The following is a 13,671-nucleotide window of genomic DNA, read 5'->3' as shown; positions in this document are numbered from 1 at the left end:
AATTTATATTGTCTGTTATTTTATTAATAACTACCTTTATTGTTTATAGAGCTTCTTAAGCTTTAAAGACCATTATATGGTCGTAACTCGGGAATATCTTTCTTAACTCGGTAAAACAAGATACCGGCAAAGTACAAAAAAGTAGAATGTAGCATATGAATCCAAAAAATTTTTTTTTGGTCTTCAAAATAGATTTACCTCACTTAGAGTGTTTTCACTGTTTGTTCAGTGTGGTAAATCTATTTGGAAAACCTGAAAAAAGTTTGTATAGGCGCATACATTCAACTTTTTCAGTTGTGATAGCCTACGTAATAACTTGCGCTCCAGTAGTTTGGTGAAATAGCTCCAATTCTGGCTTTCCAAGTTAGGAGGGACCTTCCCGAAGGCATTTAACGGTGGTTAGACTAGGCACACAGACAGTCATACAGAAACACCATAAAGTGAAAGTATATAGCTATAAACTCAAAAAGTCTAGCTTCCTGAAGGCACGTCTCTTCATTGTCTGCGCTGCGATCATCTTAATGGATTCAATCAGCTTTTAGTTTGGAGAAAAGATTGCATCATGAAAAAGTACTATGCACTTTAAAAAAAATTAGGCGCATTTCAACTTTTCTCGACTGTACGTCTGAATGGACCACAATGGCATATCTTTATTTTTCTTTTGACCAACAACATAAAAGATTTTGCTTGAGAAGTACAATCAAAGCGTAGGCGAGTGGAGTCCGGGCCTTAGCTAGGATTGGTTTCTATTTCGCCCTATTTAAGATGGCGCAGAACTTTTTGATAAATTTTATCCGCAGTATCCTCTTGACTATTGTTTATTAGGCAAAGTAGCAATAGAGAATCAATCAATCAATCAATCAGTAATTAAATCAATCAATAATCAAATCAATTAATTATTCCTGATTATTTTTTATGTTTCAATCTTTAAAGCATTAAAAGCTTTATCTCGTCAACCTGTTCCGACAAGCTCGTTTCTTGAACCCGTCTTACATTTAAAATCTATTCCATGTAAATTGGAAGTTTGTTTTGCTACCATGTACAAACCACTCTCAAGGAAGATACTCTCGGGTATCTAATAAACGTACATGTACGTTTATTAATTTTAACAAAAATTTTCCTCAATTTCAAGTGCCTACTTTTGTTTCTAATGATAAATATCCATCTTTGACTTTTGAGGTTTGTTCTACTCGTCAAAAGAAAGCAAATTACCCAATATTTACCCCCTAACCTCATTAAAAAGATCCTTCAATTAGGTTTGCATGCCTCCATTTTCGACCCTGTACGTTTATTCGCTACTGTACGTTTATTAGGTACTCGAGTAGTCTAATTACTCTGATATGGTTTCCACATGATAGCAAAAATGAATGCCAATTTAAGTGGAATAAACTTTAGCTTGCAAAACATAAGAGTCATTTCTTTTTAATTAGATTTTTTTCATGTCTTCGTCGAAACCTTAATTATAACTAGGCCATCGTTTTTATTTATTTAGATGGAGTGTTATTGTTATTATTTTCAGGAAAAAAGAAAATCTTTTATTTCTTCGTTTAACCAAACGTGTAGTTACTTACTATTTTTTTGTCCCCGTGCATTTCTTATAATCTTGCAATTGACATTGTTATGATTATACAATTTATTATAGAATTCTTTAAATATTATATTGCTGCGGTGGCATGTTAGTGTAAGCTATGTACTGGTTTAAAAATTCATTGCCGTAGAGGGTCTGTTGTCATTGTCTTTTCTCATTTGAGATTTTTCAAACCGACCGCTGTGATGGAGTGTTGGTGAGAGAGGGGAGGCGATAAGAGAAGGGTTGCTATTATTTGGTTGATCAAACTTCATCGCAGAGTTCTCCGTACGGGAATTTTTTTATCAAACAGACAATGCGCAGAGTGTACTACGAAGCAATAGACGTGAGATACACTTTGGTACGGAGAAAACTTATTGGGCTATTCCATTTTATATCTACACAGGGGGTAGGTGAATTTTTCCAGGGAATCTAAAGAAATATCTTTTCATTTTTCCAGGGGGTAAAAGTTATTCACAGTCCACAGTCACACAGTCACGTGGGACAATCTGGAGTTTTTACAAGCTCTTATTTGATTTTGTTGGTCGTTAACCAGTAATAAAACAATTTTGTTACTTTTTCTAAGGAACGCGTCATCTCTATCACTTCAAATGACCAATTAGTGAAGTATCTTGTAAAAACTCCAGCTCATCGCAGTCACGTAGGTATGTAAGGGATTTTTCAAGGGTTTTTTTTGCAAATTTTTCCATTTTCCTCACATTTCCAAGAATTCTGTTTTGACTTAAAAAGGTTCGTCCACCCCCTGTATGGATTTTTAAGGAATACACCGTTGGTTAGATTTTAAATCGTACAGAAGCACGAAAACTCGCTATCATTTGATGTTTTTTTCTTTTAGAGGATTCTCGGGAAAATGAAATCGTGTGTCTGTCCGGGATTGGCTACATCTTTATAAGGTAATTCGTTATTTTCTATTCCGCATGTTTGTCAAGATTTTAGGAGATTTTATAGGTAAAAATCTACTTTTATTTTTATTTATTCGCCGACCGACCGACCGACCGACCTTTTTGTGGGTAGATTGGCCCGTAAAACAACAAATTAAATTGGTCTCGCCTAAGGTAATTTTATACTTTCCATCCTCCCATCCCATCCCATCCATCATTCCCAGTCATTCATTCTTTCTTTTATTCATTCACTATGCTTTTTCCCATTACAGACGATTTTCCATGCGATCTGTATCGGTGATATTTGCAAAGACACGAACATTATCCAGGAAATCAACGAAACTTTCTCCAAAGAACTATCGAGTTTGGGGAACCTCATCAAACACATCGTAAATTGAATCCCCTTCATATCATATAAAAAAGACGGGGTCTTATTCAGGTCCGGCGAATTTTTTCAATCCAAGGCACGAAAAAAAAATTAGCAGGTCTAAAAATTTGGTTCACTACGTCAAGTAAATATTACCGAGTTTAATGTATTTGCATTTTTGAGGACGATAAAGTGACTGCAATGATTGGGAATAACTGGCAGTTTTGAACGGCAAAGTTGAGGACGGTAACAGTGCTGATTTACCGTCGTCCTCAGTCAGTTAGGATGTAGACAAATTCTCCGTCGCAGAAAAACACACATACATAAACTCGGTATTCACGCTAATCAATACACCCAAACTTGAGAATACCGTAAGAATATTTTAGAATAATTCTCCCCTAAAAAGTTGATGTAATCGAAAACACCAAAGCGTATATATGGCTACTACTGTCTTTCTTTTTGCTTTCTTTAATCAAAAACCTGCATAAACAAAGATATTAAACAGAGAAAGTGTAAAATCAAGTCTCTCAGATAGGACTACACTATATTCTGATTCAATATGAAAAGAAAATAGAACATTAAGGGCAACTACCTGGATAATCACTCAAACGTTGAATGGTCCCATTGGGTAACATCTATTGATACCAACGATTTTTCGTCGTCCGAATGCTGATATAGTGTCTTCCACTGTATCCTGAAAATAGGAGAATTAAACAAAACTAATTAATATATTGATTATGAAATTAACGAACGAAAGATCGAATTAACAAACGAAAAGTCGAACGAACGAACGAAAAGTCGAACGAACGAACGAAAAGTCGAACGAACGAACGAAAAGTCGAACGAACGAACGAAAAGTCGAATGAACGAACGAAAAGTCGAACGAACGAACGAACGAAAAGTCGAACGAACGAAAAGTCGAACGAACGAACGAATGAACGAACGAAAAGTCGAACGAACGAACGAAAAGTCGAATGAACGAACAAAAAGTCGAACGAACGAACGAACGAACGAAAAGTCGAACGAACGAAAAGTCAAATGAACGAACGAAAAATCGAATGAACGAACGAAAAGACGAACGGTCGAACGGACGAACGAACAAACGAACGAGAATCAAAGTAATAAGAAACGAAAGGAAGAAAAGATGACTGGACGATCAAAAAGTAGGTTCATCATATAGATTAATTAGTCTAAATCTATCCCACGCAATGGATGATGTAATCCCGCATGACATACTTGAAAGGGAACCTTCATTGAAGAATCCAAGGTGATCAAGATGAAAGTCAATACAGAACGAACAGACAACCTCTTTGTTTAGTATGCATTGGTCGGCTTTCTCTCTTATGCGTTTTTTTCACAAACACGAACTATTATAAGAACATAAAGTTTCGATGAGGAAATATTAAGAACAAGTTAAGAACATTTCACTAGTTTGCGGACTCTAAGCGAATTGCAGAAGAATATTCACAAAATGTCGAAATTAAGAATAAATTATGATCGAAAATAAAATCTTTTAGGCTTAAAAACTCATAGAATATCCTAGGTTTTCAAATATTTTTGGATGTTCTCATAAAAAAAATGTGAGTGTTATTTGTTTGTGTATTTGTGTAGTGGTGAAATTATGAAGAGTTGACAAGAGAAGTGGAGTGATGATTTCTGATGATTCATAAATTACGTAGTACCTCAAATCAGCCTATCGTTAAGTCATGACAATGTCGACTAGACGAATCAAATATTCAATATTCAATATTTTCTAGAGGATCTCAACTAGTCGTAAAGCAATAAATCTAATGACCGGTAAACACCTAATCTCCAGGTTGACCCTGATTACCGAGCGGTTTGCGTGATAGCGTAATATTGGGGCTTTTGCTTGCGTTATTATGTGACCAAGATTTTGGCGCAATGCGTGATATAGATCAAACATTTGAGGAATGATGCGTGATTTGGCATATTCTCAGTTATTTTTGTCTGAAAATCCAATTTTGGCGATTATCAAAATCGTGACGAAGCCAAAAATTAGGCCTCATGGAGTGCCGAAGGGAGGGCGCCATTAGAAATAACAGTTAGAAATGATACTTCTAAAGCTTTCATCTTGACCAGGATGGACAATACATTTATGATTTTTCGGGCACTGTGTGTGATTGGATGGAGATTACAGCATTTGATTGAAACATTTTACGACTGCTTTCGTTTTCGGTTAGGATGGCGATACTGTTTCGCAGTAATTGGTATAAGCAATGTCACCAGATCATCACATTTGACTCGAATATCAAGCAGAGCATATTGGCACTGTCAGAATTGATCTGACGTGAGAGATGAAATTCGGGCATAGTGGATTACACTTCTTTTTACAAGAACAATTTTAAAAGAACAATAAGACTCAAAATCACCAAAAAATAAGAACAATTTAAGAACAATGCTGAGCCTGAAATTACTCTATAACGCCTAAAATACATCAATTATATCCTATACCATAAATAAGAACAGGATAAGAACAATATGAGGCTCAAAGTGCCAAAAATTAAGAATATCTGAGCCTCAGTAGGTTCTTATGAAATAAAATTGTATTTTCTCAAAATTATTCATTTTTCTAAAATGTACCACAAAGAGACATAAGGAAGGCAAACATTATAGATTGAAAACCCTTAGGCAAGGCAACCCTGTGTATTAGACAAGCTTAGAAACCTAAGCGACAACTACTTTACACATTTTTGTTAAACCCTTCATGAGACAATGCTTATCTATGCCAAATCCTTAAGTCAATATTGACAATAAATGGCGAGCAAGTGAAACATTATAGCATGAAAAAAATGGTGAAACCTTTTGCTTCTGATGGTAAGTAGGTCAAACAAATTAAACTAATGAGCGTGTGATGAGAAAGTAAACAATCAAATGTCTCCTCAATGCTTCTTTGTCTGTCATACACATTTCTTTTATAAGAACAAACTATATAAGAACATAAGGCTTCGATGGCCAATGTTAAGAACAAGTTAAGAACATCTTAAGACTTTGCAGACTCTTTAACACCTAATTTCTTGGGAAAAATGTACAAAAGACACTTTACGGACTCTAAAAAACACAATTTCCAATCCAATTTTCAAGGAAAAACTGCACAAAATGACTTACAAAATGGTGACATTAAGAACATTTTAGGCTGAAGGATTTTGGAAAAAAAATCTTTCTAAAGGATGTTTTAGGACTTTTAGCATTTACCACTACGAGCGCCATGGCCAACTTTCCTTACTTTTTTAATCTAAGTTTGACACAAGCTATGGGAAAACCTTATCAGTAGAAAAGTCAGGCATCTTCATTACTAGTCAGGACCAGAAGATCGACAACTCGTCAACAAAACTACAACCCTGGACAGAACTGTTTGTCCACCCCATCCCCCATATCTTTGTGAACGTTCAAAAATTAACATTTATTTTGAGGGAAAGTGGGGAAAAAAATTGAACACCAGTTTTGACCACGATTGTACGTCACAGGTTTTCGATTCTATGTTCACGAGAGGGAAAACCGCGAGAAAATTTCAGAATTATAACGTGGTTGAGCAAACCCAGGGATTATGAGGAGGTTTATGAGGGAATATTAAGTGGTATTTACAAACCATTAGCCTGTTTGTACAACCCTATGCCTTTTCTATAAGACACATTTTTGTTCGTTCTACGGAAATGAATTTTGACGAACGGCAATTTTCGAATCTGATACTGGCAATTCGCTTTCCTTCATTAGTCAATCGATCACAAGTGTTTTAAAATGCTACAATACACTTTTTTTCTTTTATAAGAACATGAATTTTATAAGAACAGTGAGGCTCGCAATCGCCAAGAAATAAGAACAATTTAAGAAGAATGCCGAGCATGGAATTACTCAATTTCAAGTAATTTTTCCAAACGGCACACAACGTCAAAACAACGTCCATGTGACATTCATAACGTCCAAATAACGTTATTTGAACGTTAAAACAACGTTGTGTGCCAAATGGGTAGAGGTAAAAGTAGCAAAATTGGGTATAACGCCTAAAATAACTCAATTTCTCCCTATAAATAAGAACAGGATAATAACAATTTGAGGCTCAAAGTACCAAAAAAATAAGGACAGCCGAGCCTCAGCAAAAATTTACTGGTTCTTATAAAAAAAATGTACACTCTGAAATTAAAAGGTATTTTTATAGAAAGTAATGGTTCCTGAAACGGACTAAAGATTTAGAAAGCCTTCCTTATCTTCCGTATCGGCTAATTTTTACGGGCCGGCGATAACATCGTCTAGGATTCACAGTGAGTTTCGAGAGTCCAACCTTTTTTGTACACAAAGATTATCAAACATTCCAACTTGGGAAGGAAAAATATTAACATTAGCGCAAAAAACAAATAAGGGGTGTCGTGAAAAACAAATCGCAAATATTTTGCTTATCTTAATTTTTTTTCTGCTTTCATCTATGTTTTGTCGAAGCTCCTTTGCCTTGGCGATATACTTTCTATATCGAGTAAATGTTTAAAAACAGCCTATAGCATAATGCAATGAACAGTCGGTAAAACGGTATGAACTGAGAAAAGCTTTGGCAAAATCATTTATAAATCGCTCTGAGAAATTCTTCAAACCAGCAGGGGAATCTCCAAAAAGGACCGAGAAAGCAAGTTTCTTCGAGTTATGAGATTAATTTGCAAACTGAATCTTCAGCAACAAAAAAACTGAAACTTTGCTTTGATTTTAAGATATAGTGAGCGAGATTAAAACAGCGCTTATGTATGTGCTTATATTCGACTTTGAGAACTTATTACTCATTTTGGAGGGGGGTTAGGATTCTTGCCTACACCGTCAGTTTTTTGGCCGTAAAAACTTCTTTCCAGGCCTAATTCGCGGGCTTCTCTCAAGAATGTCTCAACAAATATCTACTTTAAAAACATCACATGCAGTTGAGTCCCATAAAAGATGGTACGGATCCTAAGGGTTGGCCCCCTATTATAATCTATTTTTTGTTACACATTTGAAAACTCCTATCTCCCTAATTAGATATAAGGGCATGAATTTATTATAGACACTGGATAAATAACGTATAAAACGGTGGAGAGCGAAGTATTGTCTTTCTTTTGTTTAAGAAAACAATCGAGGATCTAGCTTTGTTCGCAAAGGACAACTCTCATGGCAGCTCGAAGTTCTCTGATTTTGAAAAATGATTAATAATCTCATGTTTCTAAAAAGTCTTCTATCTTTATCTTTTTGTACATTTACTCGCCAAAAATTTGGAAATAAATGCTAAAATACTTAATGGATACATGTATTAAATCTGTTGTGACAAAAACATCATCGGACAAGAAAAATCAAACAATAGGCTTAAAATGACACAGAATTTTAAGTTGGCGATATCTTTCTACGATCTTTCTGTGAAAAGCTAAGATCGACATATATCAGACTTGGGTGTCTTGGATTCACCGTGGTATAAAAATATTTTGGAGGCTCGTGGTGGATCGGTGGTTTTATTGAGGTTATTTAAATTTTGAAGATTTCTCGTGTCAACATTCAATTTTTCATACATAGCATGTTTTTCGTATCTTTATTGCAACTGAAACGTCATAACGACACATAATTCGCCTCTCTAAGGAAAAGTTCATTTTCATTTGGGAATTGAAATGACTGTGTTAAGATGAAAAAAATGATTAAAATGTTACGAAAATCGTCCAGTGAAGAAAGGAGAGTGAACAATGATGTTATTACTGCGGAAAAGGCTAGAACATGAGAAATCAATGAAAATATAACCTGATAACAGCTGTTCATAATTTTCTTACGCGCACGGTAAATCTCTAAAGGCGCTTGAAAATTATACATCTAAGGAAAATAGTCCTCCAGCGGAAAATTTTACAATAAGAATCTTGTTGTGCCCCAGAAAGTCAAAAACTGATACGGCGCCCTATTCATAAACATAGTCACGCAACTTTGTTGTCATCCCCAGTCCTTTTAGACGAACACGGTCCTTACGATTTCGAGATTGCATATTCGTCAGATTGTATGTTTTCACCCATCCTTTTAGAGCTTCAGCGTGGTGGGCAGAAAACAATCACAATCTGATCTCAGGTTATGAAAATATAGCTCGTTGGTTTATCCGGTGTCTATAATAAATTCTTGATAAGGGTTATTCGAAAAATAAACTAAACCATCGGAAATAAAGGGACCCTAATAAACTAATATTGACACTCACGGTCTGGAGGGCACGATTGATTTCCTCGAAACATCGTCCATAACCTTTCATGTGTGTTTTTATAGGAATTTTATATAGACCATTTCTCGGTCCTAATGAATCATGGGTTAGCAGAATTGGGCTCCCATAACAGCTCACGATTGTCCAGACGCAAAAATCTTCAATTTTTTTACACCAACAGAAAGCCGTTATCAAAGCTGATTGCCCATCATTCTTTTACTTAGACCCTGAAATTTAACCTGAACCTTAGAACAAATTTAATGAATAATATATGCCTTAGTCTAAATAAGCCTTATGAAAGCATAAGAATGTAATAGATCAGTCATATAAAGATGACTCGAGCCTGAAAACCACACAACGTTCGTTTATAATCTATGGGTTCTTATAAAAAACGTGTATATCAGACGTTTTCTTCTATGATAAGCCACGATGTGGGGCTATATGGTTAATGTAAACAAAAGGTCATTTGCGTTATAAGGTTCGGGAAAAATTTCTTTCGACGTGAAAAGTATACTTCCGTGAAGCAGAACCAAGGGTTATAAAAATAAATGGCCATTATCATAATAACGACTGATTTTATAAGCAACAATATCAAACCTAAGTGTTTTAGTAACTTTCTAAAATAAGACTGGGTGAGAAGCCGCAAAAAAATTTGGTTCCATTTTTTATTTACCTTTTAACTTGGTATTCAATTTCATTGCTAAATTTGGGGAAAATGGACTCGGTAGTAGAAGGCAGAAAACTTAAAATGTAGAAGCAGCAAATTGATAAGACAGAAAAACGAACCGACTGCTAAAGTTGAAATGGTATAAGTTAGTATAAAGAGCACGAATCTGTCAAAGGATACCATCAGCCTATTGCGGTATAAAGACCATCCTGGGTTGTAGGGTTGAAATGTTTCAAACGCAATGTTCAGTGTTTTTCTTAGCATTTCAAAACTTGGATAGTCTGAATTGCAGACCTCTTCAAAGAAGAAGATGCAAGCAACCTAAAACTTAGATTGCATTTTCTTATAAAGCGATCGAGATAAAATCTTATCGACAGTTAAACCTAAAGATATGTCGTGTTTGTACACTTTAAGAATCCATTTTAGCGAAAACAAACAGGCTGAAAATTTTGCGATTAAATATTTGTGTTACTGAAAATAAGAACCACGATTTTAGGGTCCAAATTAGAAGGACGTTTGAATGACGTACACAATACGTCCGAGAGTGCGTTTATATAACAATAGTAGGGGATGACAGTTGACCCACTTCCGGGGTTGACTTCCGGTCTGTAATAGTGGGACCGTGATGGATAAACAAATTACTGAATATCTTTAGAAATGTTTTTAAATTTTCGAGCTTCTGATACACACCCCTCGTGCATTGACCCCCACAAAACCACCCCTCTACCCAATGGAAATTTTACATCACCATTCGTTTCACCCATGTTTGTAACTTTCGAACGCCATGACTTAATCATTTTATCCCTATTGGCTAAAACATTATCGGTGATCACTGATGTAGGGATTTAATAACTTCTTTTAGGATTTTCCCTCTTCTTTTTCAGTTATTCGAATTGATTTCTTTTTCTTCACTTTTTATTACCCCCCCCCCAGCGGTAAGTCGTAAGAAATCACGCAACTTTTTGTCTTCAATCACGATAACTAAAATCAGAAAAAGATTTAGATAATCACGCATCCCTTTGAAAAAGTCCAAATCATGCATCCCTTTTAGTTTGGAAAAGTTCAAATCACGCATCACAAAAACCGCTAGGAGGGGGGGGCTCTTTTATGTAGAGAGAGATTTTATGTAATATCGTGGTAGTAGAAAACCATTTTATCAAATCATGCAATGGCGCTGCATCAAAGAAAGGAACATATTGTCCTTTTAATCAAATCGATGCACCAACTTGTACCCCCTGTGGTATTTAAGATAAGCATCGACTGACCTTATTGCATGTATAGTGCTAGCATTTCATTTGCTTTTCCTTATTTTTTCTACAAACAGTTTTATGCCATACTGGCAAATATTGGGAAACCTCGGTTTGTGTAAACCACAGGTTACAGGTCACAGGTTACAGGTTACAGGTTACAGGTCAGTATGACAGGTTGACTCTAATCAATGTCATTGGAGAGGAAAATGTTTGGAAAACACAAAGAATTATCAAAAACATAATTCTCAAGCAATTTCATCCATATAAAACCATTTCAAACATCAAAATTTAACCATGTGCTTTTATCGATCTTTCGCAGTTTGCGCCGTGTATAACGCAGACCAGAAAATATTTGAAACCATATTATACGTATAACAGGTATATTACATATTGTAATGTTTGTAATGTTATATGATGGTTACATATAATAAAACACATCGCTCTAAAACTACCTTCTCAGAGAACTCACGAGCTTCTGATTGGTGTAATTTTATATCCAGCCATATTGTTATCATCACATTCGGTATGCTAAATATTTTTGGTGTTTTTCTCTTGTAAGACATGATATTTTGTGATTCTGTCAATATTTTTGTCAAAAATTGTCATTAAGTCATTAAAATAACAATTGAATGATTAATTAGTTTCATCCTTCTAAAACCACTCTCTTAGGGACCTCACAAGCTTCTGATTGGTGCCGTTTTATATCCATTCACACTATCAACATCACATTCTGTATTATAAATATTTTTCGTGTTTTTGTCTTTTCTTGCATCAGATTTTATGATTCTGTTAATATTTTTGTCAAAAATTGTTATTAAGGCATTATAATAATAACTGAATAATTAATTAGTTCCATCCTTCTAAAACCACTCTCGTAGGGACCTTGCAAGCTTCTGTTTGGTGCCATTTTTTATCCATTCACACCATCCACATCACATTTTGCATGATAAATATTTTTCATGCTTTTGTCTTGTTAGGCATCATATTTTATGATTTTGTCATTATTTTTGTAAGTAAGTGTCACTAGGTTGTTATTCTATTCAATTGTCATTTTATAATATCTAAATAACATGTATTACTTTTTTGTAATTTAATGCGTTATGTATTGATGTTTATGTATATGTTATGATCTTATTATCTTTTTTCCGGTCTGCACTTTGTTGACCTGTAACCTGTGACCTGTAACCTGTGACCTGTAACCTGTGACCTGTAACCTGTAACCTGCGACCTGTAACCTGCGGTTTACACAAACCGGGGAAACCTTCAGAAATACAATACTGGCCTTTTCTCATTTTGTTCCTGATAGAAACGATTTTTACCGTAGATCACCCAATACAATCGAAACTCTCTTTAATTCGAATCTGTCTTATCTGAATCCTTCTGAAATTTTAACTAAAATATTGGTCTCCTCAGCTGGAAAGATTACTCTCTGTAATTCAAATCTCTCCCTACAATTCGTATAAAATATTTGGTTGATCCCTTGAAGATCGAATTAGAGAAAGCATTTGCAATCTCTTTTAGACGTTCTTGCAAATGTTTTTAGAGAGGTGGCTACAACCATAGTACTAAACAATTAAACACAAGCTGGAAATTTCTTTTTCACCTCAAATTTGATGTGAAATACATCTTTAATAAGAACATCAAAAATTTTTGAAGCCTTCGGATGTTCTTAACTTTCAAAAAGATTTAAGCCTAAAAACGTGAACATGTTCTTATTTTCACCATTTTGTTGGTATTTTGTCTGTTGGCCTAAGAAATCGGGTGTTTTAGTGTCTGCAAAGCCTTAAAATGTTCTTAACTTGTTCTTAATACTTTGACCATCGAAGCCTTATGTTCTTATATAGTTTGTTCTTATTAAAAAAGCGTGTACTTTTTATCCGAAGCAGTTTGATACAGTTGAAATCGTTCGAGTTATAGAGGTTTTCTATGAGAGTTTATTGGGAAACCGTCACAGTGCCAACAAATTTCCTCGAGTTATAGAGGTTTTCTATGAGAGTTAATTGGGAAACTGTCACAATGCCAACAAATTTCTTCGAGTTATAGAGGTTGGAGCTATGGAAACTATATTTATTGTAATAATGATTTGAAATAAATACATAGGCGGGTGCCATTCTTACGGACGTAATGAACTTTGGAGGATCAGGACCTACCAATATATTCCTTCTGGTAGGATCCAAAGATCTTATGGGAGTGCGGTCCAAGGTTCCATTGCAACCGTGAAGGAGAACCTATCTATCAAAGTTGATAGTTGATAAAAAAAAACAATTTCAACGTTCAATATCTTTCCAACGGTTTGAGGAAGTCTTAGGAGTTTTTGTCGAGTATGATTCATGGAATAAACCAGCACTCAATGAATTTGTCAAATGCAACTATTGTCATAACAACAAAATTTAAGCCACCAAAAAGGAAGGGGCCACCGAGGGCATATCAGATAAAAAAAGAGACAGGAAAATACCAATAAAAAGAAAACAAATAAGAACATCAATGACAGAATATTTATTATCATTATTAGAGGGGTTACATGGATAACCACTGTCAGAAAAGTACATACAATTGTAGAAAGCAGCGAGAAAATGTCAAGATATGTCAAATAATCAGTGATACCAAGTTAGAATCACAGTTTAAGAAATAATTGACACAGCGTGAGTCTTAGAGTTCAACATTTTGGGTGAAATTTCTTCAAGAAACAATTTTTTAATGGCCAATTGGTCCGTAAAGATGT

General features: G+C 35.0%; 1 protein-coding gene across 1 annotated transcript in view; it reads right to left on the bottom strand.

Annotated features, from left to right (window-relative positions):
• Positions 1 to 13,671, bottom strand: part of LOC136815776 (uncharacterized) — a 47,413-nt gene that overhangs the window by 19,401 nt on the left and 14,341 nt on the right. The window contains exon 2 of the transcript XR_010847761.1: positions 3,429 to 3,530. The gene's annotated coding sequence lies outside the window, so the exon portion shown is untranslated. The remainder of the gene's footprint in view (positions 1 to 3,428; positions 3,531 to 13,671) is intronic.

The sequence above is a fragment of the Clytia hemisphaerica genome, unplaced genomic scaffold (assembly GCF_902728285.1).
Source record: "Clytia hemisphaerica strain Z4C2 unplaced genomic scaffold, Clytia hemisphaerica genome assembly, whole genome shotgun sequence".
NCBI classification, from domain to species: Eukaryota; Metazoa; Cnidaria; class Hydrozoa; order Leptothecata; family Clytiidae; genus Clytia; species Clytia hemisphaerica.
Note: the sequence above shows the minus strand (reverse complement) of the source record. Positions and strands in the feature narration are given on the sequence as shown.